The sequence below is a fragment of the Tupaia chinensis genome, unplaced genomic scaffold (genome assembly GCF_000334495.1).
Source record: "Tupaia chinensis unplaced genomic scaffold, TupChi_1.0 Scaffold000434_1, whole genome shotgun sequence".
In the NCBI taxonomy this organism is placed as follows: Eukaryota; Metazoa; Chordata; class Mammalia; order Scandentia; family Tupaiidae; genus Tupaia; species Tupaia belangeri.
This window is the reverse complement of record NW_006159939.1, coordinates 2,129,554-2,142,142: the sequence shown is the minus strand read 5'-3', so window position 1 is coordinate 2,142,142 and position 12,589 is coordinate 2,129,554.

The window sequence follows — 12,589 nt, the reverse complement described above, 5'->3', positions numbered from 1 at the left end:
AAGATAATGTTCAAAATATTTCTTATAATTTTGTATAATTTTGTTTGTAACTATAACAGAAACAGTATGGTTTTAAATATTTTTGAGAAAATATTTACGTGCCAACTACTCAAATAGTTGAAAAGCAAATGCCCAGCACACAAGTTACACATAAACTTTCTCAATTCAGCCCTGCCCAAGTATTCTATGATATACCATCTGCTAGCAAAGATCAGTCTCTTTTGCTTCCTTCAAAGTCTTTCTCAAAATAATCCTCTGGTGTTGCTCTTCTGCAATCTCTACTGATTATAATGCAGGACTGGAAAAGTCCAGGTCATTTTATGTTATAAATTCTTTCATATATCTTCTCTAATCCTCTCTGTCAGGCAGAACTATTTATGATACCAGGCTATCTATCTTCTGTTAGCTTACTTGAGGTCCACCTTAGTTCCATAGTTTTCTGATTAATCTTTGGATATGACATTCCAGTCAAGGCCCAGTCCAATAATGAGTATTTCCAATTTCTGAATCAATGTAACACACATTATTGAACTTATGTGAATAAAACTTCTGCCACAAAATAAGAATATTCCAAAATATTTTCCAATTCCAGGAAGGAAGAAAATTTTATGTTTCCATTTAAAGAAACAAACAAGAAAAATATTTTAACATATTGCTGAACTTATCAACAACTCAAAAGAAAGTAAACTGTTTAAATTGGGGAAAAAAAGCATATTAAAAAAATTAGTAATGTTTTACGCAAAAGTCATAAAATTCTGTTTCGACAGTTCAGTCTTATGTTCAGACTCTCTTCTGTTGAATATGCAGTGTTGCTGTGGTCCAATCTTTCCATTTAAATCCTGAAAGTTAACATTCTACATTGTTATTGATATTTCTTGTCCCTAGCATTAAATTGGTCATTTTCTTGGTTGCCTTTTGTCCTCTTATTTCTGTATGTATCTTTAGTTTTAGTGGTTGAACACTTCTTTCAAAACTTCTTGAAGAGTGGGTCTACTACTAGCAAATTCTTTCAGGTCTTGTTTATCTGAGAATGTTTTTATTCTTTCTTTCCATATGAAAGATAATCTTGCTGAGTATAGTATTCTTGGTTTAAACTGTTTTTCACTAAACACTTTGAATATATTTTCCCATTCTTTCCTTGCTTGCACTATTTCTGGTGAGAGGTCTGAGGTTAGCCTGATATGATAACCTTTATAAATAACCTGACATTTCTCTCTTGCCAATTTTAGTATCTTATCTTTGTCTGTGGATTTGACCAGTCTGGCTATCTTGTGCCATAGAGGAGATCTTCTTGGGTTGATTCTATTAGGGATCCTTTGTATTTCTTGCGTCTTGATATTTGAATGCGTCTTTAGATTTGGAAAGTTTTCTTCCAAGATTTCATGGAATAGATTATCAATGCCTTTATTAGTTTCTTCACATTCTGGTATACCAATTATCCAAACGTTTGGGCGCTTAATGCTATCTAGTATTTCTTGTATAGTATTCTCATTTTTGGGGGTTATTTTCTCAGTTTTTTTGGTTGTTCTTTCTAGTTTAGAGGTTTTACTTTCAACATCCAAGATTCTATTTTCTGCATGGCCTAATCTGCTTTTAATACTTTCCAGGGATGTTTTGATTTCATGAAGAGCAGCCTTCATCTCTAATACCTCCATTTGATTCTTTTTTATGGTATTTATTTCCTCTTTCAGATCATGAAAGAACTTCAACACCTCCTGGAACTTGTCTCCTCTCCAGCATCTTCTGGAGTTCATTATCTCTCAGCTCTTGTATCTCCTTTAGTTTTGTCACTATGAATATTCTGAAGTCTTTATCAGACATTTCGATGAATTCTACAATACTGTCTGTAGATGATGAGGCATTGCTCTTTTCCCTTAGGAAAGAGATATTTTCTTGGTTTCTCACGTTTCTGGTGCCTCTGCGGTTGTTTCTGGTTATTCTGTGACAAAATCTCTCCTCCACAGTGCTTAGCAATGTGGTATCCACAGTAAGAATAGGAGTTCAGAATTATAGAAAGAAATTTCTTCATTAAAGCAGGAGGTTCAATAAGTGTTGAGGATTTCAATCACTCTAAAAGTTCTAGGAGATGGGTTTAGAGCATGGCTTCCCTGAATGTACCAGGACACACCTCAGCTTTAAAATGGCTTCTTGTCTGAATATTTTTTGGAGTCTACTATTGTGTTCTCTTGATGGAGACATATTTCCTCTACCCCCCCCCCATATTTCCTCTCCCCCCCCCGCCAACTTGAGGCTTTTCTGTGACTTCTAGCCATTGGGTAGTGTATTAACTTTTGGATACCTTTTTGGAAAATGTTTCTGCCACTGGGAACTAGTTTGCTTCCCTTTTGCTGTGGATTGCTTCTGTGCCAAAGTGTCTCTTCTGCTGTGTTTAACAATGTGGTCTCCATGGGAGGAGTTTTCTATTCAGGTTTCTGAAAGGCAGTTTCTCCTTTTTTACATGTAGTTCAGTGTAGAACGAAGATCCCTGGGAGCCTCACAATACTGAGATGTTTGAAAACTATGATTCTAGACCTGTATAGTCCCTCTCGGTAGGTGGAGGATGAGGAGAAGATGACAATGTAAGAGGGAAGGAAGGAATATAAAAGAAGGAAAAAGGAAAAAGTCACACGCTACACTACGCTTTTCTGTGTCTGATTTCAGCAAGAGAATACAGGTAGAAATGGGCTCTGCTGGAGAGCTGAAAGCTGCCCTTATGGGGTAAAGAATTAGCAAAAGAAAGGAGGGGAAAAAAACCCCTACTTTCTGGTGGGAAGAGATGGGGGTATGAGGTTGGTAGCTGGAGCTGGAACTGAGGCGGGAGCCAATGGACGGCCCTGCCTCAGTTTCCCTGACTGGGGCAGGGGGCTGCAGATGGAAGTGGGCTCTGCTTGAGAGCTGCCCTATGTGGTAAGAAGTAAAGAACTATTAAAGTAAAGAATTTTATGTTCTTAGGTAACCAGAAAAAAATGTCTTTAGTTTTGCCTTCTGGTTCTTATCTAATTCTTCAGTTTTCAAATATTCCAGATGTTGGTCCTATAGTCAATATCTTTTCATTGTTTCAGTTCTCTGAGAAAATTCAGGTGGACCTAGAGAAGGGTATTTCATTAAATTATATATTCACTGATGTTTGTCTCACTTTCATCATACGTTAGTTCCTTTTAAAACATATTTTCTTCATACTCTCTGAATTAAAAGTATTGTCTTGTTACAGAAGGTAGTAATAATATTGAAGAGTTGGAGACTTTTCTCTCATTTATTTGCATAATATCTTCTTTACATAGTTTGTCTCTTTTCTCCATTGAGAATCATTTGGTTATAAACTTTACTGATATTTTAATTTTTTTATGATTTTAATTTTCCTGGGTCTTTATAACTGTTCAGAAACAATTTTGATATCTTGTTTACATGTCCTCTCTATATTTTTAAACATCTCCCCAGATACTTTTCTTTTTCATTTTAATTATTCAAATTTTTTGATAGGTTATGCTGCAGTTATTTTTATGTTTCTAGTAATTGAATTGCACATTTCTTTTCTTTTCTTTCTTTATTTTTTATTTATTTACATTCATTCACTATACATCACTATAGCAAACAAAATGAGATTTCCCATCCAGAATACACTGTAAATTGGCTCAATCAAGCACATCAACATAAGTATTATGGTCAACAAATAATTTTCCATTTGTTTCCTGTATATTTTGTTATTTTTGCCATCCTTGATTCCTTATCTCTCACCCTCTGCTGTGTCTCATCCTCCTCCCACGCTATCTCTGGTATCCATGGTTGCTTCCTATGCCTTCCCCCCATTTTATTGATTCGCTAATGAACTTAATCTAAATACTTCCAATAGCAAGTGCAGCTGATATATACATATCCACAAACACAAGTCTGACTTTAGGCATAAACCTCAGTGAGTAGAATGAATATACTATAAAGTAGCACCTAGCTGGGACTATATAGCTTACTGCAGTCATCAAATATGCATTTTTTTAATTTCAAGAAAAATAATTTTCATGTATTTTTTTCTCCTGAAACTTTTTAAAAAATTAATTAATTTACGTGCATCCTCTAATAATCATCACAGCATACAAAAAGTGGTTTCCCATCCAGAATACACTGCACAGTGGCTTAATCATGTATGTTATCATCAATAATTTTCCATTTCTTGTTTCATATATATATATATATATATTATATTTATATATTATATTCTTATATATGTCTACCCCTATGTCTGACCCACTGCCCTTTTCCACCCTCTTCTCACACTATCTCTGGTGTCTACAGTTCTCTTCCATTCCTTTTCCTCCCACATTTTATTGATCCCACAATTTCTTACATAATTTAACTACTTTCAATAGCAAGTTCAGCTGATAATTTCAAGAAAAGCAGTTTTGAACTGGTAAGGAAATTTGCTTTTTTTTTTTTTTTTAGAAGTTTTTACTAGAGGGTGTGTGTGCTCACCAGACAGAAAGAGAGAGACAGAGAGACAGAAAGCGAGAAATCACCCCCAGGGGGGATGACCACGCCTCAATCCCTTCTCCTCTGTTCTCCTCTGGGGATCTTGGGCACGCACGCATACGCGCCTGGCATGAGTTTAAGCCACCGGGTCTGGGACTCAAACCACAGTCTACTATGTGGGAGTCCAGCAACATAGCCATTATGCTAACTGCTGGTCCCTATTTGCTTAAATCTTAAAGCCTGGAAACAGGTTAATATTCTGTTCAAATAGTAGGTACATGAACCTATTAACATTTCTTTTCAATCATTTATTTCCTGACATCAGTTTTCGTGGAGTTGAGCATATGTTTAATCTTATACATGATATTCCATTTATTTATTTTTCCTGTTCACTGGGAATATTCTCATTTCCAAGGTAGCATGAGCACACATTCCTGAGGATTCTATAATTTGCCCAGACGGGTCAGCTTTGATTCTAAGGTATTATCACCACTGGTCACACAGTACATTCCACGAAGTAGTCTGGATCCATCTTCCGGGGTCCCCTGAGGTGCCAACACCAGTCAGCCTGCAACAATTCCTCAGGAGGTATGGACCTCTGTTCTTCAGGATCCTCCTCCAAGTTTCTGAGTTTTAATAGTCTTTCCCTCCTTTCCTCTGATTTAGGAGTGGTGGCTTTCTCCTACAGTTTCTGCTTCTATAATATCTTATAATCCTTTCTTGCTAAATTCTCTCTGTTAAAATAACTGGATGATTTCAGTTTCCTGACTAGGCCCTGAATGATACAATCACCACTGATACAATTGCTGATTTACTCTCCATTTCTTCCTTCCTTAACCATAAGTCACAACACTCAGATGTAGAAAAAACTCGCATCATCTAACTCTGATAGGTGACCAGCTTTGTGCCTAGAATGTCTTAGTCACCATAAGTCTTTTCTAGAATTTTTTTCCTTGATTCTAAGATTCATACTTAAGTATATCAACAAAAACAAAAGCATTGTGGGACTCAATAGATTTCGTAACGTTTGTTAAAACAGTTTCTTCTCTTTTTCTGTCTTTCTCTCACCAAATTCATTACATTGGCTTTTACTCTATGATCCCCTTGAAATAGTTTTCTTCTGACTGCTTCCCTGTGTTATTTCTTCATTCTTTTCAAGGATAATTTGTTATCCTTGAGGTGCTGCAAGAAAAAGTGTATTTCCTTCATCTTTGCACCAATTTGTCAAGCGGGGATGACGGTAAGCACTTTACTGTATGTGACTGAAGATCAGCTCAGGAGGAAGCCCAGTACACTGCAGTCTGCAGGGTCCAGGAACTGTGCACGGGATATACAGATCTTCCCCCCTCCTCTGAACCATCTGTGGTCCATCATGTTTCGCTGGGTACTGACCTCACAAACTGCTTCTAGATGTGTCACAGTCGATGGTTGTCCACAATATGCCAGTGAGAATGGTAACTAGGCTAGGGCAATAATTCTCAACTCTTTTTGTTGTAAGAACACTTTACATTTTTTAATATTATGTATTATTATTTTTAAGTTTGTTGTAGGGCACTTGTGCTTACCACAGAGGGACAGAGAGAGAAAGAGAGAGACAGAGAAAGAGAGAGACAGAGAGAAAGAGAGTACTCCACCAGGTTTGGGACTTGAACCACACAGTTGGCCATGTGGGAGTCCAGCACCTTAACCACCATGCCACCTGCTGGCCCCAAACACTTTATGTTTCTAAAAATTATTGAAGGCTCCCAATATTTTGTGTTTATGTGGGTTCTCTCTATCAGTATTTACTGAGTTAAAAATTAAAGTTAAGAATTAAAATTTTGACACATTTAAAAATAATAAACATAACAAATGACATCTATTTAATAACTCTATGTCATTTATACTTTTTACAAAGCACTTTAATGTCTGGTGTATAGGAGATGGCTGATTCTCATCTGCTTTGCATGCTATTTGGTAATTTATTTTTTTTTGATTGAGCTATATGAAGAATTCAGCCTCATGCTGACATCTAATTAGATGAGGGAGTAGTTTTTTTTAATAACATTTTTAGATATTTTTAAATATTCTTCTTTGATATTACACCAAAACCTCAAATGATAATTTCTGAAATTTTAGCTGCAATGTAGAATCTGAAAGTATATTAATGAATTTTATGTACTCTATACATTTCAACCCACTGGTTTTTCTTATACTTTTATTTACAATGGATTTTATAATATAATTAGTCATTTGTAAACTCTAGATTCATAGAATTAATGCAGTCCTCCCATATTTCATCACACAATATAAAAAATTGCTTCCATTTAAAGAGCCACTGAGCTCAAATAACACCTTAGTAGAATAAGAAAAAAAAATTTTTTTGAGAGGCTTTTGCACTTGCCATAAAGAGAGAGATAGAGAGACAGAAAGTGAGAACTCCACCCCTTCCCCCAAGGGTGATGGCCACACCGCAATCCCTATCCTCTATTCTCCTCTTGAGATCTTGGGCACACATGCACACGCACTCTGTGTTAGTTTAAGCCAGTGGGTCTGGGACTCGAACTGCGGTTGACCACATGGGAGTCCAGTGACATAGCCATTATGCCAACTGTTGGTCCTGAATAAGAAAAATATTACTGACTTCTTAAAATCTTGGGAAGTTCTCAGGGATGGTAAGGGATCTGCAAAACACACTTTAAAGACTGCTACTGTAGGGACCAGCAGTTAGCGTAATGGCTATGTCGCTGGACTCCCATGTAGTTGACCACAGTTTGAGTCCCAGACCCGGCAGCTTAAACTCACACTGGGCGTTGGTGCGTGCGTGCCCAAGATCCCGAGAGGAGAATGGAGGAGAAGGGATTGTGGCGTGGCCATCCTCCCTGGGGGGTGATATCTCGCTTTCTATCTTTCTGTCTCTCTCTGTCTGTCTGGCGAGCGCACGTGCCCTACAGCGAAAAACCTCTCAAAAAAAAAAAAAAAAAAAAAAAGACTGCCACTGTAGCATAATAATATTGAGTCTACCTACTATTAAGAAACTGTCTCTGAGGGAACCAGCAGTTAGCGTAATGGCTATGTCGCTGGACTCCCACGTAGTTGACTGCGGTTCGTGTCCCGGACCCGGTGGCTTAAAACTCACGCCGGGCGCGTGTGCGTGCGTGCCCAAGATCCCGAGAGGAGAATGGAGGAGAAGGGATTGCGGCGTGACCATCCCCCCTGGGGGGGGATTTCTCGCTTTCTGTCTCTATGTCTCTCTCTGTCTGTCTGGCGAGCGCACGTGCCCTACAGTGAAAAATCTCTCAAAAAAAAAAAAAAAAAAAAAAAGAAACTGTCTCTGAGACTAGCCCTGTGGCACTATGGTTAGGCATTGTGCATTGGGTCCTGGATCCCACATGGCTATCTGTGGTTTGAGTCCCGGCCCAGGTGTGTCTAAAAATCCAGATGGTATGTAGAAATGGAGGATAAAAGATTGCTGTGCCACCATGCTCCATTGGGGAGTGCTTTATTTTGCTCTCTGGTGATGGATTCTCTGGTTCTAAAAAGAGAAACTCTCTTTAAAAAAGTGACATATGAATTCATATCAGTTGGTTTGGAAAACATGCATACTTTTTTTTCCATTTTCAATAGTTTAATTTGAAATCATTCATTTTTAGCAATAGTGATATTTAACAACATATCTCATGGTTCAAATGACAGTAAGTGACTGAAAATAACAGGAGAAAATGGAGCATGTATTTGTTATGGTTTCATCAGAAGAAAAATAATGCTAGAAAAATTGTCTTTTCCTATATAATGCATTTTGTATGTGTACTTTGCACTAGAAAGATTTTCCTTTTTCTTTTCCTTGACATTTATTCTCATGATATTTGCCTTTTTTCTATTTACCTGCTCCACTTATAAAATTTTATTACTCAAGTTGCTTTAATCTCATCAAATCACAAATTCATACAAGTAAGTAGTAGTGTTTTTGAGTCTAAACAAGAATAGATCAATTCCATTTCTTTATATTTATGGTAGGTGGCAAAATCAAGTAATATTTTCTCATTTTGACAAGTGCAGTCAGAATCTATGGACCTTTTCAAGGAAAGACATAAATTCCTGTACATCGTGTAGTAAAAACGGAGCTTCTATTCTGAATTTGCAGATGATCTTTGTCTGGCGTAGACAGCAACTGCTTACGTTCCTTACATGAAGTGTGCCTGTTTACTGTCTATCCTGTATTCTGACTCCTACACATAGAAATCCAGTCTGCTCTGCTTTCCAGAAGCATCTGCACGTTTTACGCAGTAACAGTGACAAACAATGGACTAGACTACTGGAAATGGGAATGCTGACACAATAGCAGTCATTCCTTTTCCTTTTCTTCTTTTATTTTTTTAACCAATTGTGAATGCTCTCATTGGAGAGAGAGAGAGACAGACAGAGAAAATGAGAGGGAAAGTGAGAAATCACCCCCCACCCCCCCACCCCCCCCTCAGGGAAGTGGCCTTGCCACAGTTTCTTCTCCTCTGTTCTCCTGGGATCTTCAGCACACACGCACATGCACCCAGTGTGAGCTTGATGCCAGCAGGTCCAGGACTCAAACTGCTATAGGCCATGTGGAAGTCCAGCAATGTGACCACTACGCCATCTGCTGGCCTAATAGCAATAATTTCTACAATGTTCAGCAATGGCACAATATTGGAGATTGTGATCTTCCTAAAATCAGGGTTTTCTAAATTTAAATTTTAATCAATTAATTTATTTTTAAGGTTTTCGCCATAGAGCACTTGCACTTGCCATATATAGACAGAGATAGTGAGAGAGAAAATGAGAACTCACTCCCCTGATGACCACACTGAAATCACTTCTCTGTTTTCCTTTCTGGATTTGGGGCATGCATGCACATGTGCCCTGGATGATTTTCAAGCCTCCAGGTTCAGGACTGGAACTGTGGCCAGCTGTTGGGGAATCTAGAGCCTTAACCACCATGCCACCTGCTGGACCAACAATCAGTTTTATTTTAAATGAGTGCAATCTTAGTAATTCTGGTAAGTTAGCAAAAATAAACCCCTCTGGATACTTCAGACAAAGTGGAAGGAAAGCAAGCTTTCAATTTCCTCTTAGTTTAAGCCAAGGTCATAGGAGAATCATTTGATTTTACAACTTTGTGCTACGCTTAGATTTATTCTCAGTACTTTACGTATTTTCATTTAAAAAATTTTCAATCATTGTTAAGGAGTTAGAGTGAACATGTGCAGCACATAGGAACAAAAACTGCTTAGATGTGGGTATCATTAGCAAGAGAGATTCTATTTGTATCTTAGAAGATCTGTACTTATTTGAGGTTCAGTCATGGGATATAAATTCTTTAGGTAGATTTCACCAACTAGAATCCATTGTAGTTTTTTTTGGTGAGCATAGCAACATACAGCATTATTATTATTATTATTATTTGAGAGGTTTTTGCTATAGGGTACGTGAGCTCACCAGAAACACAGAGTGAGACAGAGAGACAGAAAGTGAGAAATCACCCCCCAGGAGGAATGGCCACGCCGCAATCCCTTCTCCTCCATTCTCCTCTCGGGATCTTGGGCACGCATGCACACACGCCCGGTGTGAGTTTTAAGCCACTAGGTTTGGGACTTGAACCTCAGTCAACTACATGGGAGTCCAGTGACATAGCCATTACGCTGAGTGCTGGTCCCTCAACATACAACATTATTGAAAGCTGCCAATGCACTACTAAGCTGTGGCTAACGGAAAACATCAGCCAAGAGGGTCAATCAGAATTCAGCTCACAGCGCTGGGGTTCCCTTCAACACAACGGCATTTAAGAGACCCTCATTTCTAGGGGCAATACTGCAAATGCTTGCATGCCATGCAGGGGAAGATCATGGCCGACAACACCAATTGGCAGTCTTTATCTTTTCAAAGTGGCTCAAGGATCCTTTGTTCCTTTTTCTCCTTTTGGAAATGCCCAGAAAATAGTATTTGAACACATTGTCAGTAACATGGTAATATGTACAACTATGTGATGCTAGATTTTGAACTGAAGATGTTAGTAAGATAAACAGCATCACAAAGGGCACTCCTTCCTTGACACGCTCCCATTTCCCTTTGCATTATCTTCGTGGTTTTCAGTACCTTAGATAATCATGTGTGCACCCCCTCTTCCCTCACATACAGCTTTCCTCTCTCCTTGTAGAAGGAGAAAGAAAGAAGAGTATTTTCTTGCAAAATTTGTTTGTTCTCTTACTTTTTTTACATAGAAACTGCAGCCAAGCCAGCTGTCAGCAGAGGCTGCTTGGTGCTTTAGAAATCTGTATCAGCAGAACACATTCTAGCCTGTGCCAGGGCTGATGACAGAAGGAGCCAGCTGGGTGGTGAGTGGGTCTGTGAGGAGCGAGGAGTCTCTCTCAGCACTCCCTTGTCTATTCCTGCCCAGGTGTCCTGTTTCTTCATGCCTTCCTCCTTTTAGAGATCCTTCTTTCTCTTCTGGAGGGCCAGTCCTTTGGACTTTGAACTGACTATTATATTAATTGCAAAGTTTCAAGGCACCTCCTAACATGCCAGAATAAACGAGAACCTACTCCTTACACTAGATCAGTAATTTTCAAACTTAGGGGTGCTTTGTAACTCATTTGAGACTTTGTAGGTCCTGGGTAAGGCAAAGGACCTTCTTTCCTTCCTTTCTTGTTCCATTCCATTTCTTTCCTATCCTTTTTTTTTTTTTTTTCTTTCCCTTCCTAGAAGGGAGCATGAGCAAGAGAGAGCATGTGTGGAGAAAGAAAGAGGTGTTTTTCACAGAATCTCACCAGTTGTGTCTCTGCTCCAGACTCCTAGTTAACTAGGTCTGGAGGTGCATGCCATGGCATTCAGGTAGGGCCAGGAACCAAACCTAGGTCTCCTATGTTATCTCAGTTACTGGGCAGCAGGGTCCTCCTACTTATGTCACCATGGCTGAGCTGAATATTAATTTTTTTTTTTTTTAGGATATTGCCATAGGGCATGTGCACTTGCCAGAGAAAGACAGAGAGAGATGAAGAGAAGGAGAGTGAGAAATAACCCTTTGGGAGGATGCTCATGCCATGATTCCTTCTCCTTCATTTTCCTCTTGGGATTTTGTACATGCACGTACGTGCACATACACACACACACACACACACACACACACCTGGCAATGATTTTCAGGCCTCCAGGTTTGGGACTCAAACCACAGTCGGCCATGTGGTAGTCCAGTGCCTTAACCATCATGCCATCCGCTGGCCCCTAGTTTTAATTTTTAATAAATAAAGTTGACCTTCTGTGTCTGCAGGGTCTACATCTTCAGAGTCAACCAACTACAGATAAAAAATATTCAACAAAATTTTAAAAATAAAATAATACAAATTTAGAAGATACAATATAATAATATCTACATAGCATTTACATTATATTAGTATAAAAATATAGAGATGATCTAAAGCATACAGTAGGATGTATGTAGATTATATGCAAATACTGCACCATTTTGTAAAGACAATTGAACATCCATGGATTTTGCTATGGGAGAATACACGTGGGAGGAAGTCCTGGAACCAATTCCTTGAGAATACCAAGGGATGTTTATATAAGGTAATTTTGACTGAAGTGCTCAATACTAACTTTGAGAAACATTTAAAATCTGTGTTTCCAGTCCCTTCCTGGGGTATTATCTAACTGCAGTGGGTAGAGGATGTTGGAAAATCTTCCCAAATGAATCTGACTCAGCACCTGTCCTCTTTGCACTTGGGGAGGGAATTTTAAAAATCTATATGTCAAGACCCACTCCACTGATTCTGACCTACTAGCTTTGATGTTTCTTAAAAGCTCCTGGGGTGGGACCAGCAGTTGGCGTAATGGCTATGTCACTGGACTCCCACGTAGTCGACAGCAGTTCGAGTCCCGGACTCGGTGGCTTAAACTCACACCTGACGCGTGTGTGTGTGTGCCCAAGATCCCGAGACAGAATGAAGGAGAAGGGATTGTGGCGTGACCATCCCCCCTGGGGGGTGATTTCTTGTTTTCTGTCTCTCTGTCTCTCTCTGTCTGTCTGTCTGTCTGGGGTGACTAGCTTACAGATCTTGAATATCAGTTCTCAAAGTGTAGGTCCCAATCACCACTACCTGAGACAGGGTTGGGATGCCCA